Raw genomic sequence first — 15,940 nt, forward strand, 5'->3', positions numbered from 1 at the left:
CCATTTCTTGTTTTTGTCAGGTTTGCCAAAGCTCAGATGGTTGTAGATGTGTGATGTTATTTCTGAGGCCTCTGTTCTGTTCCATTGGTCTATATCTCTGTTTTGGTACCAGTACCATGCTGTTTTGGTTACTGTAGCCTTGTAGTATAGTTTCAAGTCAGGTAGCATCATGCCTCCAGCTTTATTCTTTTTGCTTAGGATTGACTTGGCAATGTGGGCTCTTTTTTTGGTTCCATATGAACTTTAAAGTAGTTTTTTCCAATTCTCTAAAGAAAGTCACTGGTAGCTTAATGGGGATGGCATTGAATCTATAAATTACCTTGGGCGGTATGGCCATTTTCACAATATTGATTCTTCCTATCCATGAGCATGGAATGTTCTTCCATTTGTTTGTGTCCTCTTTTATTTCATTGAGCAGTGGTTTGTACTTCTCCTTGAAAAGGTCGTTCACATCCTTGTAAGTTGGATTCCTAGGTATTTCATTCTCTTTGTAGCAATTTTGAATGGGAGTTCACTCATGATTTGGCTCTGTTTGTCTGTTATTGGTGTATAGGAATGCTTGTGATTTTTGCACATGGATTTGTATCCTGAGACTTTGCTGAACTTGCTTATTAGCTTAAGGAGATTTTGGGCTGAGAGGGTGGGGTTTTCTAAATATACAATCATGTCATCTGCAAACAGCGACAATTTGACTTCCTCTTTTCCTAATTGAATACCTTTTATTGCTTTCTCTTGCCTGATTGCCCTGGCCAGAACTTCCAACACTATGTTCAATAGGAGTGGTGAGAGAGGGCATCCCTGTCTTGTGCCAGTTTTCAAAGGGAATGCTTCCAGTTTTTGCCCATTCAGTATGATATTGGTTGTGGGTTTGTCATAAATAGCTCTTATTATTTTGAGATACGTTCCATCAATACCTAGTTTATTGAGAGGGCTGTTGAATTTTGTCAAAGGCCTTTTCTGCATCTGTTGAGATAATCAAGTGGTTTTTGTCTTTGATTCTGTTTATGTGATGGATTACGTTTATTGATTTGCATATGTTGAACCAGCCTTGCATCCTAGGGATGAAGCCAACTTGGTCTTGGTGGATAAGCTTTTTGATGTGCTGCTGATTTGGTTTGCCAGTATTTTATTGAGGATTTTCTCATCGATATTCATCGGGATATTGGTCTAAAATTCTCTTTTTTTGTTGTGTCTCTGCCAGGCTTTGGTATCAGGATGATGCTGGCCTCATAAAATGAGTTAGGGAGGATTCCCTCTTTTTCTATTGATTGGAATAGTTTCAGAAGAAATGGTACCAGCTCCTCTTTGTACCGCTGGTAGAATTCAGCTGTGAATCCTTCTGGTCCTGGACTTTTTTCGGTTGGTAGGCTATTAATTATTGCCTCAATTTCAGAGCCTGTTATTGGTCTATTCAGGGATTCAACTTCTTCCTGGTTTAGTCTTGGGAGGGTGTATATGTATAGGAATTTATCTATTTCTTCTAGATTTTTTAGTTTATTTGCAGAGAGGTGTTTATAGTATTCTCTGATGGTAGTTTGTATTTCTGTGGGATCGGTGGTGATATCCCCTTTATCATTTTTTATTGCATCTATTTGATTCTTCTCTCTTCTCTTCTTTATTAGTCTTGCTAGTGGTCTATTAATTTTGTTGATCTTTTCAAAAAGCCAGCTCCTGGATTCACTGATTTTTTTGAAGGGTTTTTTGGGTCTCTAACTCCTTCAGTTCTGCTCTGATCTTAGTTATTCCTTGCCTTCTGCTAGCTTTTGAATGTGTTTGCTCTTGCTTCTCTACTTCTTTTAATTGTGGTGTTAAGGTGTTGATTTTAGATCTTTCCTGCTTTCTCTTGTGGGCATTTAGTGCTATAAATTTCCCTCTACACACTGCTTTAAATGTGTCCCAGAGATTCTGGTATGTTGTGTCTTTGTTCTCATTGCTTTCAAAGAACATCTTTATTTCTGCCTTCATTTCATTATTTACCCAGTAGTCGTTCAGGAGCAGGTTGTTCAGTTTCCACACAGTCATGCGATTTTGAGTGAGTTTCTTATTCCTGAGTTCTAATTTGATTGCACTGTGGTCTGAGAGACAGTTTGTTGTGATTTCTGTCCTTTTACATTTGCAGAGGAGTGCTTTACTTCCAACTCTGTGGTCAATTTTGGAATAAGTGTGATGTGGTGCTGAGAAGAATGTATATTCTGTTGATTTGGGGTGGAAAGTTCTGTAGATGTCTATTAGGTCTGCTTGGTGCAGAGCTGAGTTCAAGTCTTGTATATTCTTGTTAACCTTCTGTCTCATTGATCTGTCTAATATTGACAGTGGGATGTTAAAGTCTCCCATTATTATTGTGTGGGAGTCTAAGTCTCTTTGTAAGTCTCTAAGGACTTGCTTTATGAATCTGGGTGCTCCTGTATTGGGTACATATATATTTAGGACAGTTAGCTCTTCTTGTTGAATTGATCCCTTTACCATTATGTAATGGCCTTGTGTTCTTTGTCTCTTTTGATCTTTGTTGGTTTAAAGTCTGTTTTATCAGAGAGTAGGATTGCAACCCCTGCTTTTTTTTTTTTTTTTTTTTTGCTTTCCATTTGCTTTGTAGATCTTCCTCCATCTCTTTATCTTGAGCCTATGTGTGTCTCTGCATGTGAGATGGGTCTCCTGAATACAGCACACTGATGGGTCTTGACTCTATCCAATTTGCCAGTCTGTGTCTTTTAAATGGGGCATTTATCCCATTTACATTTAAGGTTAATATTGTTATGTGTGAATTTGATCCTGTCATTATGATGTTAGCTGGTTATTTTGCCCATTAGTTGATGCAGTTTCTTCCTAGCATCAATGGTCTTTACAATTTGACATGTTTTTGCAGTGTCTGGTACCGGTTGTTGCTTTCCATGTTTAGTGCTTCCTTTAGGAGCTCTTGTCAGGCAGGCCTGGTGGTAACAAAATCTCTCAGCATTTGTTTGTCTGTAAAGGATTTTATTTCTCCTTCACTTATGAAGCTTGGTTTGGCGGGATATGAAATTCTGGGTTGAAAATTCTTTTCTTTAAGAAGATTGAATATTTGCCCCCACTCTCTTCTGGCTTGTTGAGTTTCTGCCGAGAGATCCGCTGTTAGTCTGATGGGCTTCCCTTTGTGGGTAACCCGACCTTTCTCTCTGGCTGCCCTTAATATTTTTTCCTTCATTTCAACCTTGGTGAATCTGACAATTGTGTGTCTTGGGGTTGTTCTTCTCAAGGAATATCTTTGTGGTGTTCTCTGTATTTCCTGAGTTTGAATGTTGGCCTGCCTTGCTAGGTTGGGGAAGTTCTCCTGGATAATATCCTGAAGAGTGTTTTCCAACTTGGTTCCATTTGCCCTGTCACTTTCAGGTACACCAATCAAATGTAGATTTTGTCTTTTCACATAGTCTCACATTTCTTGGAGGCTTTGTTCATTTCTTTTTACTCTTTTTTCTCTAAACTTCTCTTCTCACTTCATTTCATTAATTTGATCTTCAATCACTGATACCCTTTCTTCCACTTGATCGATAAGGCTGTTGAAGCTTGTGCATGTATCACGTATTTCTCATGCCATGGTTTTCAGCTCCATCAGGTCATTTAAGGTCTTCTCTACACTGTTTATTCTAGTTAACCATTCATCTAATCTTTTTTCAAGGTTTTTAGCTTCCTTGTGATGGGCTCGAACATCCTCCTTTAGCTCGGAGAATTTTGTTATTACCAACCTTCTGAAGCCTACTTCTGCCAACTTGTCAAAGTCATCCTCTGTCCAGTTTTGTTCCATTGCTGGTGAGGCGCTGCAATCCTTTGGAGGAGAAGAGGCACTCTGCTTTTTAGAATTTTCAGCTTTTCTGTTCTTGTTTCTCCCCATCTTTGTGGTTTTATCTACCTTTGGTCTTTGATGATGGTGATCTACAGATGGGGTTTTGGTGTGGATGTCCTTTTTGTGGATGTTCATGCTATTCCTTTATGTTTGTTAATTTTCCTTCTAACAGTCAGGTCCCTCAGCTGCAGATCTATTGGAGTTTGCTGGCGGTCCACTCCAGACCCTGTTTTCCTGGGTGTCACCAGTGGAGGCTGCAGAACAGCAAATATTGCAGACTAGCAAATATTGCTGCCTGACCCTTCCTCTGGAAGCTTCGTCCCAGAGGGGCATCTGGCTGTATGAGGTGTCAGTCAGTCCCTACTGGGACCTATCTCCCAGTTAGGCTACATGGGGGTCAGGGACCCACTTGAGGAGGCAGTGTGTCCATTCTCAGATCTCGAACACCATGCTGGGAGAACCACTGCTCTCTTCAGAGCTGTCAGACAGGGACGTTTAAATCTGCAGTGGTTTCTGCTGCCTTTTGTTCAGCTATGCCCTGCCCCCAGAGGTGGAGTCTACAAAGGCAGGCAGGCCTTGTTGAGCTGCAGTGGGCTCCACCCAGTTTGAGCTTCCAGGCTGCTTTGTTTACCTACTCAAGCCTCAGCAATGGTGGATGCCCCTCCCGCAGCCGGGCTGCCGCCTCACAGTTTGATCTTGGACTGCTGTGCTAGCAGTGAGCAAGGCTCCATAGGCGTGAGACCCATCGAGCCAGACATGGGATATACTCTCCTGGTTTGCTGTTTGCTAAGACCATTGGAAAAGCCCAGTATTGGGGTGGCAGTGTCCCGATTTTCCAGGTACAGTCTGTCACGGCTTCCCTTGGCTAGGAAACGGAAATCCCCCCACCCCTTGTGCTTCCTGGGTGAGGCAATACCCCGCCCTGCTTCAGCTCGCCCTCCATGGGCTGCACCCACTGTCCAACTGGTCCCAATGAGATGAACCAGGTACCTCAGTTGGAAATGCAGAAATCACCCATCTTCTGTGTCAATCACACTGGGAGCTGCAGACCAGAGCTGTTGCTATTCGGCCATTTTGGAACCAATCCCAACAATTTTTTTTAATAACAGTAAAAACAAGAAATTCGAAGCCCTGGAGAGGGCCTATAAGAAAAGCAAGAAGTCAGGCACAGTGGCTCACACCTGTAATCCCAGCACTTTGTGAGGGCAATGCAGGAAGATCACATGGGATCAGTAGTTAGACCAGCCTGGGCAACACAGTGAGACTGTCACTACAAAAATTTTTGTCTAAGTTAACCGGGCATAGTGGCATGTGCCGGTAGTCCTAGATACTTGGGAGGCTGAAGCAGGAGGATTGCGTGAGCCCAGATGTTCAAGGCTGCAGTGAGCTATGATCTGGCCGCTGTACACCAGTGTGGGCGACAGCGCAATATGTTGTGACACATGCACCAAAAAAAAGAGAAGCAAGAAAGAACGTAGGAAGAAATCAATCTTGTTCACCCAGAAATTCTCCAAAGAACTCAGATTTTTTACTCTGTGTTTTTAAATATTGAGAAAATGGAAAGCATGTAACTAACAGCATATTTTTAACAGTTTAAAAAACCACAGTCATCAAGAGTAATTTCAGATGAACTGAAAACCAGATAAACCACAACATTCCCCTGTCCCCAAAAAGGACTTTTTTAAATTACAGGAATAGAGAAGAAATAATCCTACTTGTTGGTGGTCAGTATTGTTACAGTAACACCAAGAGATCAGAGCTATGAAAATCCTAACCTCTTCCTAATTTTCCATCAAAAAGCCTGATTTTCCACCACAGAATGCAAATGAAAACCACAATGATATGTCATCTCACACTAGTCAGAATGGCTAGTATTAAAAAGTCAAAAACAACAGATGCTGGTGAGGCTGTGGAGAAAACGGACAATTTATATACTGTTAGTGGGAAGGTAAATTAGTTCAACTACTTTGGAAAGCAGTTTAGAGATTTCTTAAAGAACTTAAAGCAGAAAACTACCATTTGACCCAGCAATACCATTACTGGCTATATACCCAAAGGAAAATAGATCATTACACCAAAAAGACATATGTACTCCTGTGTTCATTGCTGCACTGTTCACAACAGCAAAAATATGGAGTCAACTAGCTGCCCATCAATGGTGGATCGGATAAAGAAAATGTGGAGGCTAGGTATGGTGGCTCATGCCTGTAATCCCAGCACTTTGGGAGGCCAAGGCAGGTGAATCATGAGGTCAGGAGTTCGAGACCAGCCTGGCCAACATGGTGAAAGCCCGTCTCTACTAAAAATACAAAAAATTAGCCGGGCCTTGTGGTGGGCACCTGTAATCCTAGCTACTCGGGAGGCTGAGGAAGGAGAATCGCTTGAACCCAGAAGGCAGAAGTTGCAGTGAGCTGAGATCGCACCATTGCACTCCAGCCTGGGTGACAGTGTGAGACTCCATCTCAAAAGAAAGAAAGAAAATGTGGAACATATACACCACGGAATACTACACAGCCATAAAAAAGAATGAAATTGGGGTCACAGTGGAGCAGGCTCTCATGTGGAGGTGGGGAAGTTTGGTCCATCAGAATGATCACCAAGACACACAAAGCAGACCTGGGCCCTGGGCTCCCAGAGAAGAAAAAGAAGAAGAAAGTGGTCAAAGAACCAGAGACTCAATACTCAATTTTAAACAATGATGATTACTTTGCCAATGTTTCTCCTATAAGAGCCACATCCCCCTCTAAGAGTGTGGTCCATGGGAAGGCACCTGAGATGCCTCTAGTGAAGAAAACAAGTAAAAGAAGGGTGTCAGCACCCTTTGCGAGGAGCACGTAGAACCTGACACCACGCTGCGTGCCAGACGGTCAGAGAAGTCACCCAATCCCAGGAAGCAGGTGCTTGGCCATTTGGAGTTCCTCTGTGGGGAGAAGAAAAAGAAGAAGTCACCTCCAGCCATGTCCCATGCCTCTGGGGTGAAAACCTCCCCAGACCCCAGACAGGGTGAAGAGGAAACCAGAGTTGGCAAGAAGCTCAAATAACACAAGAAGGAAACAAAGCGGGCCCAGGACCCCACAGCCCTCTCAGTCCAGAACCCTTGGTTCTGCGAGGCTGGGGATGCTGCGGACACTTGCTCAGTGGGGAAGAAGGGTGAGGAACAGGCAGCCTTGGGGCAGATAACGGAAGCAGAAAAGCCCCAGGGAGCACAGTGGGAAGGTGAAGAAGAAGAAAACAAAAATCCACCAGGAGGGAGATGCCCTCCCAGGCCACTCCAAGCCCTTCAGGTCCATGGAGAGCAGCCCTAGGAAAGGAAGTAAAAAGAAGCCAAAGTTGAGGCTCCGGAATACATCCATCCCCAAAGGAGATGGCCCTAAGGCCCCCGAGAAGAAAAAGATGAAGTCCAAGAAGGTAGAGCAGCCAATCATTGAGGAGCCGGCTCTGAAAAGGAAGAAAAAGAACAAGAGGAAAGAGAGTGGGACAGCAAGAGACCCTTGGAAGGAGGAAACAGACACGGACTTAGAGGTGGTGTTGGAAAAGAAAGGCAACATGGACGAGGCGCACATAGACCAGGTGAGGCGAAAGGCCTTGCAAGGAGAGATCGATCCAGAGTCAGGCAAAACGGAAGCTTCTGAAACCAGGAAGTGGACGGGAACCTAGTTTGGCCAGTGGGATACTGCTGGTTTTGACAACGAGGAACAGAAACTGAAGTTTCTCAAACTTACTGGTGGCTTCAAAAACCTGTCCCCTTCGTTCAGCCGCCACCCCCTCCACGCCCCCCAGCACGATTGCAAGGTCCAACATAGCCCTCAGCAAGAAGGCGGCCGACAGCCTGCAGCAGAACCTGCAGCAGGACTGTGACCGGGCCATGAGCTGGAAGTACAGCCGCGGAGCCGGTCTCTGCTTCTCCACCGCCCCCAACAAGATCTTTTATATTCATAGGAACGCTTCCAAGTTAGCCAAGCTGGAAGATTAAACTCTAGAGTTTTGTCCCCTCAAAACTGCCACAATTGCTTTGATTATCCCATTTATGCTGGAGATTACAAGTTTTTTTTGGTGAAAAATCAGATCTTGGTGATGACCTTGAGCAGTAGGATATAAATAACTCCCATAAGCTTAGCGTTCCAATAATGGAACACTAGGCATAAATGGGTTATTCAGTTGTGCTGATGAAAGCCATCTGACAGTTGGCTCACATTGAACACCTGTGGAGACTAAGGACAAGGACAAGGACAACTATCTTGATGGGCTTGAATGAACTGGGGAGAGGCAGCTCATGTTTGGGGAGCCAGGAGAACAAGTGAGTGGCTAAAACCTCCTGTTTTCTGTGTTAAACATTCCGTCCCTGTTTGAGACATCAATGTGTACAGATGACCTTTGTTGAGTGTTTAGCAGGTGCTAGGCACATACTAGTGTTTTCCTTAATGTATTTAATCTTCATAATTATGAAATGGGTGCTATTATTATCCGCATCTTATAGATGAGGCAAAGGAAGTTCAGGGATAAAGTAATAAAATGCCCTGGGATCACCCAACCACTAAAAACAAACAAACAAAAGAATGAAATCATGTCCTTTGTCCCAACATGGATGAAACTGGAGGCCAAAGTCCTAAGCAAATTAGTACAGGAACAAAAAAACAAATACCAGATGTTCTTACTTATAAGTGGATGCTAAATGTTGAGTACCCACGGTCGTAAACATGGGAACAATAGACACTGCAGACTACTAGAGGGGAGGGGAAGGAGAGGGGCGTAGGTCAAAAAACTACCTACTGGGTACTGTGATGACTACCAGAGTGTAATACCCATGTAACAAATCTGTACATGTACCCCCTCTATCTAAAATAAAACTTGGGGATAAAAAGCATGATTTTCTTTTTTTAAACTAAAAGGGATTTTTAAAAATATGATTAAGAAACAGTGAAAATATGAGATGGGAAAATTGTTGGCTATTAATAAGTTCATATTTTTGCATCTAGCTTCGTATCATAAGGTATCAAAGTATTTGAAGATGAAACTGAAGAACTTTCATTAATAGTTTCTCATAATATTTTAGCTTTTATTTATGTACAGGAGTATGATAAATTTTAATAAATCTTGAAAAAATGTGATGAATGCCAAATGACCAGAGAGAGAAAAAATATCCTGAGTGCCAAAAAGGAGTAAAATAGGAGGCCCTGGGCTTTGTATATTGATAAGCTCAATAACAATTCCTAGAAATATTCTAGATAGAATATTAAGCAAATGATTTATAATAAATTTGAGGGCCAGGCACAGTGGCTCATGCCTGTAATCCCAGCACTTTGGGAAGCCAAGGCGAGTGGATCACTTCAGGTCAGGAGTTCAAGACCAGCCTGACCGACATGGTGAAGCCCCATCTCTACTAAAAATGCAAAATTAGCCAGGCATGGTGGTGCACGCCTGGAGTCCCAGTTACTTGGGAGGCTGAGGCAGGAGAATCGCTGGAACCCAGGAGGTGGACTTTGCAGTGAGCTGAGATTGCGCCATTGCACTCCAGCCTAGGCAACAAGAGCGAAACTCTGTCTCAAAAAAAAAAAAAAAAAGGGAAAGAACAACTATCATTCCTAGAAAATAACATAAGTTCATCAAGAGTAAAAAAAATTACATTAAATAATGCTTAATAATGCTTATTTCTTATTTTGATAGGTTAACCAGATTGCTACATCAGGGGAATAGAGTAGATAAAATGTCTTGATTTCAGCAAAGCACTGATAAGTGCTTTATAATATCTTTGAGGGAAACAAAGAGAAATTCAGGTAAGATGATAGTCGTGGGAGAAGAGGTACCTGATAGGGGTGCTCCAAAGTCAAGATATGGTGTTTGTAAAGAAATCCGGAAGATAAGGGTAAAACATTAGGAGGTTCTTGTTTAGGGAGTGGGTAGTTCATGCTAGGAATAAATGAATCAAGATTACCATAGTAATATGTAAATGTAACAAATATAAAGACTTTCCAGAAATCCAAGTGAGCAAAATCTATTCATTTTCATTTAAGTTCAATTTGAATCAATGGTGTCATTTAGTTCTTTTTAAAAAAAATGCAACTTTAGATTGAATACTCCCATTTCAAAGAAAGAGTAGTAATAGACAAAAACACATCTTTACGGCTTTTGTTACTTGGTCAAATATATCCTGAATACCTTGTAACGTGCAGAAAACATCTGTGGCTGCTTACATAATATATGCGGTACAAGTGGATAAAAATAAGCAAAAGTTTGTCTTCCCATTTAACTGAAAGCCCTGATGAGGACACAGACTATGCCTGAGTTCCCAGTTCCTGGTACAATGTCTGTAAATATTTGTGATTGATATAATACAGTGAAAGTAAGATAATGATAGAACAGTGCAAAGAAATTGGGAATGAAGTTAATCCATAAAAATGTATACCAGAAGGATCTGGGACACTATTACTATTTGTAATGTGGGTCCCAAATTCACCTTTGAGCCTCTTGGCAGCCAAGGCAAGGAAACAAATATGTTAAAAGATCACAGTCTCCGAAACCTAAAACTTCATCCCTTTTGCCAGAAGCAACGTGTTAATAGATTTTTCTTGCAATAAAATCCTGAGAGAAATTTCTCACAGGATGCCTCATTGAGCAAATACAATGTGAAATAGGGAGAAATTCTTAAAATACAGTAAGCTGGTTAAATGCTTTTTACTCCTAGTTAAAGTAATTCCTTTAGGGACCGAAGAAGTAGGGTCCAAGTACACAGATTGCCAGTGGTCAGCTTTGCTCCAGGCCCTGTGGTGTGGTAGGAAAAGTACAACAAATTAAGTGATTGCATATACTTGAGACAGTCTTTTTTGAAACCAAACTTTTGCTGTAGCTGGGCAGTATCCAGTTTGAATCTGTATTCCCCAGCAAGAATGGACAATGCAGATATTTACTGTTGGTGATTAAATGCCAATTCTTTTGCTTACACTGAAGAATGAGAATGAGTCTCAGTCCCACTTTGAGGGATGTAACAACAAACTGGGCAAACGTAAAGAACAGTGACAAGGAGAATGACACGTCAGGACATAATTTCATATACAAAGTAGACAGCAAACTGGGCTCGGTATATTGAATCTGAAGACCAACAGGGAAGTCATGATAAAACCAACCTCAAACATCTCAAGAACTCTCTTAGGGAGGAAGGAGCACATGTCTTCTGTGGTCCAGATCCTGACCAAGGAGTAAAGGTCCCAGACAAGGGGAGCGAACTCAGGAGAAAATCAATTTCCAATGGTAGAGCTGTCTGTAACAGGGCTATGCCGCCATAAAATGATGGGAGGGTCCTGGATGCTGGAGGTAATTTAGAGAGAGACTGCACAACTGTCTATCAGTGATGTTTCAAAAATAATCCCTGTCCTCAAAGGGAGACTGAATCAGAAATCCTTCTGGCCACACGAATTTCCTGATCCTGAGGTGAGAAGGCATGCTCCATGTCTGTCTACGCAGAGTCCACTGACTGCTCTGAGGGAAACCTCTTGAACTGTTTATGGGTTCTGTTGCCATCTCCTAGCTTTTTTACATTAGCCATAGTCCTTTAAAGAAATACTCTAAGCAAGCAGAAACCACAGTTTCCCATACCCTCCAATTTCCTCTTAACATCTCACATGTAAAATGCAACATTTCATTCTTTAAAAACTGTTCGCTGATGACGATATTTTTAAAACTTCACAGGCCGGGCACGGTAGCTCATGCCTGTAATCCTAGCACTTTGGGAGGTAGAGGCGGGCGGATCACGAGGTCAGGAGATCGAGACCATCCTGGCTAAAGTGGTGAAACCCCATCTCTACTAAAAATACAAAAAAAAAAAAAAAAAATTAGCCAAGCATGGTGATGGGCACCTGTAGTCCTAGCTACTCAGGAGGCTGAGAAAGGAGAATGGCGTGAATCCGGAAGGCGGAGCTTGCAGTGAGCCGAGATTGCGTCACTGCACTCCAGCCTGGGTGACAGAGCAAGACTCTGTCTCAAAAAAAAAAAAAAAAAATTCACAGAGATTTCAGTGATAGTATTTATTGATTAGGGTCTTTGTTAATATTTAAGGTTCATTGCACTTGAAAAGCAGAATCGTGCAGTGTTCTAATCAATTATTCCAAATCACCGTTAAAGACACTAAAAATGTCATATTTAATTTTTATTGCTTTGCAATGGAAGCTGAGGCATGCTCTGAGTAGATCCCAGGTGCCAAATGCACTTCTCTTATGGAAACATTATGCATAAAGGATATTTTGCAAAGTACCAAGTTTAGAAAGAAAGGTAAATTTAGGATGCTGGAAGAAAGAAATGACTCCAGTGCTTCCCTCTGCTGATGAAGTTTTGATTTCATTAGGTGGCCTGTCCTCCAGGCAAAGTGCTGTGCCAGCCAGTGGGGTCAGCTATAGTCTCTAATGTCAGCAGGCATACTCCAGTCATCATAATTCATGAAATGCTCTCAAGGTCCTCTGTCAAATGCACTGAAGATCATACTTCATCAAAGCAATACTTTAAAATTTATGAAAAGTCAGAAGCAGGGTTGAATTTCCTTTGGAAGTTATTTCTGAAGAATTGTTTTCTTAAAATATTCTATATCTTCTTCCTGTTAGCATCTTTTATTTCAATCCTATGGTTCCATTCCATTTAAAACATTTAAGGGCCAGGCACGGTGGCTCATGCCTGTAATTCCAGCACTTTGGGAGGCCGATGCGGGCGGATTATGAGGTCAGGAGATCGAGACCATCCTGGCTAACACAGTGAAACCCCATCTCTACTAAAAATACAAAAAGCATTAGCCGGGCTTGGTGGTGGGTGCCTGTAGTCCCAGCTACTCGGGAGGCTGAGGCAGGAGAATGGCGTGAACCCGGGAGAAGGAGCTTGCAGTAGGTCGAGATCACGCCACTGCACTCCAGCCTGGGCGACAGAGTGAGACTCCATCTCAAAAAAAAAAAAAAATTTAAGATCTCCCCTCCCTCAAAACTTTCTTAATGAGTATAACTAACTTACATGGGCCATTATGCCATGGAACACTTACAGTCTGCCAAAATGCTAGCAGAGAGCACCTGCTAGGTGGAAATGTGTGGTTGCTTCAATCAGCAAAGCCTACTCTGTTGATTTGACTGTTGTATCATGCTAAGTTCAGGGAGATGTCTACTTTAAACCTCAGCTCCATTTCTCCTTTCTTCATTGCATCATTCACAATTGTTTGTGAGTACCTGGGGATTGTGTGTTTGTGTGAATGCCAATAGGGTAACTTGCCATGGTTCGTTCAGTAGAGCTTTTCTGAATGTTTTATTTTCACATCATTTTCATTCTTGCTAAATGAATCTGTGCTTGATGCACTAGTTCTGGAAGCTAGACATTATCTGTTATACAAGCACCCATGAGATTCCCAAGTCAAGCTTTTTGTCAAATTAAATCTAATAAATTGATTCTTAACCCACAAGAAAGACTGATGATAGTTTTCTTGAGTAAACATAGAATCCTTTGAGTTGGTAATATTTAAATTTTTTATAAATTTCCTTCTTTTTCTCTTACAATAATCAGTGCCTTCCAAATAAGTTTTGGATAAAAGATCTAGATCAAAATGAATTTCCTCAGAAACAAAATATAAATGACTGTTTCAGGCAAAATAAAGGCCAATAGCTGTTCCAGACTAATTTTGAAGGAATATCCATCTTATGATACCTCAGGATTAACGTATACATGGAAAAACATTCATATATTTTTAACTCATCATAAAGCTGACAGGTGCAAAACTGGGCCCTCTTCCAGCGCCGTCTTACCAATTCTCAATTACAGATGTCTTAATTTTTATGTGTGCCATGGGCCCTTCAGCAATCTTGTGGAAACTATGAACCATTCCTCAAATATATGTGACTACAAAAGGAAAAATTATGATGAAATCTATTATTAAAACATTACACAAATTTGCAATATGGCAATGCATATGCTTCTTTATTAAAAACAACCCCTAGCAGTAGGGCTAATAGCTACATAATCTTGAAATGATGAGCAAAATCAATATTCAAGATGAAACAATTATGGTTTCATCTACAACTGTAAAATGAGATTTTAAAATCTGTGATTTTTGTGAGCAACAAATTCACAAGTACGGCTAATACCATCATGATCTATTGCCATGGTTAGCGAAAGATAAACACATAAATATCCCCCCTCTATGTTCACTACCCCCTAAATTTTACACACAGATCCCCTGGAGGACCATGGACTCTACATTAGGATAGCCTGAGCCCAGTGACTCTTGCCACTGCTTCTACTTGTATTCAACCACTAGAGAGGTGCGTTGGGGTCATGGTCAGTAATCAGCATGCATACATGTGCACAGGATCCTCAGAAGCAATAGAGTCAGCAAAACCACACACAAACCCCACTATGTCACTGCCAATCAGCCCAACATCTGAACACTGTCACCTTACAGGGGTCACTCTGTGTCAGTTCAGTGTTTTCTCCAGCCAGAAAGTCTGCCTCTGGCAACGATACCAAGAGCTAATTCAGAGCAGAATGTGTTCATTGTTCTCCATGATGTCATTTGCCAAATGAAAGAAATGGTTCTAGAATATCCTCTATGCTTATTTACCAAAACTTTATATGCTTGGTCTGCACCATCAGGATAACATGTTCCATACATTTACTTCTTCTAGGGGGAAAAAAATACTTCCATATCTCCAGCTAGAATTTATAGCCGAGATTTAAATCCACATTTCCACGTGGATGTCTAAAACTGGATTTATCCTCTTCTCCCCAAAACCAGTTTCTCCTTCTGACTTTGACTTTTCTTCTCCTAACTTGTACAGTCATCTCAGACTTTCCAGCCACCAAACCCGCTTCCCAGACTCCACTCCCCAATTTACAGCATCCCTTCAGTCTCCCTGTTTATTCCATTCTCATTTCTATTATGTTCATTTACAGCCTAACCTAGATTCACTGTTACCCTTGTTCCTGCCTCTCACTACTCAGATCCATTCTATACACACTGCTGCCAACTTAATTTTCCCAGAAGGCAACTCTGATGACCCTTTTATCCTGTTCAGAAATCTTCAGTGGCTCCCCATTTTCTACTGAACTAAATGCAGACTCTGCCCTACAAGCCTCTCCTCCACTTAGCTCCAGACTCCCAATTCAGCCACCTGTTTCATCCTGTTCTGCAAACTTTGATAATTCTAGTTCCATGAAACAAAAGGCAAATAGTTTGCCTCATTCATTTTCTGACTTGCTGCCTTCCACATTTTGTACCCTCCTTCTAGGATGTGTTTCTCCAGAAATTTCTCTTGTTGAAACCTTACTCTTCCTTCAAAGACCATCTCAAACACCATCTTTTTTTTGGAACACTTCTTGATGTGCTCCCACCTTTCCCAACTAAATAGAATCCCTCCCCACTTTCAGCCTCTGTAGCATTTTTCTTAGCACTTATCTGCCTCTGCCTTTCATTCTGATCCAATGTGTTCACTTTGCCCACCTCACTAGATTTTAATTCCTAGTGGTAAGAATTTGTAGACCATTCCTGAAAATCCATTTTTGGCATACGAATTATTTCAATACAATTGAAAACATGTATTGAGTATCCATTGTAGAAGGCACTGTACCAAAGGCTACCAGCTGTACAAGGCTAAATTAAAACAGCATTCAAATATTGATGAAGAAGGAACTAGCAATAAGATGTGTTTTGAGCACAGACATAGATTATAAAACTGTCATTGGGATGCTCTTGAAGGAGGAAAGCATCTTAATGATTAAATAATCCCCTGCTCACTTTTCCAAGTGTTTTCTGGGAAACCTGGACTTGGTGGGGAAAGGGAGGGAATATCCAGATAAGGGCTCCTCACCAGAGGAGAACATCTATCACTGTCATCTGATGCCACATCATCCTCTCAACTACCTTAGTAATCCCTGTATTTCACTTTCTCATTTATAGTTTGGGGGTCAGGTAGGTGCACTGGATTTTGACCACTAGTTTGCAAATTTTAGTCCATTAGGACCAACTTAAAATATAATCCACAGTATCCTGAATCATTAGATGCATGAATCAAAAGTAGGATGATGCCAGACACACTTTGGGAGGCTGAGGTGGGAGGATCCCTTGAGGCCAGGAGTTCGAGACCAGCCTGAGCGACATGGTGAGAC

The 15,940-nt window shown here is 41.6% G+C and overlaps 1 protein-coding gene and 1 pseudogene across 5 annotated transcripts in view; both read left to right on the forward strand.

The window, feature by feature from the left end:
• KCNQ5 (potassium voltage-gated channel subfamily Q member 5) overlaps positions 1 to 15,940 on the forward strand; it is a 572,959-nt gene that overhangs the window by 359,921 nt on the left and 197,098 nt on the right. The window lies entirely within an intron of this gene.
• Positions 6,266 to 7,914, forward strand: LOC134810201 (lysine-rich nucleolar protein 1-like; annotated as a pseudogene).

The sequence above is a fragment of the Pan troglodytes genome, chromosome 5 (assembly GCF_028858775.2).
Source record: "Pan troglodytes isolate AG18354 chromosome 5, NHGRI_mPanTro3-v2.0_pri, whole genome shotgun sequence".
NCBI lineage: Eukaryota > Metazoa > Chordata > Mammalia > Primates > Hominidae > Pan > Pan troglodytes.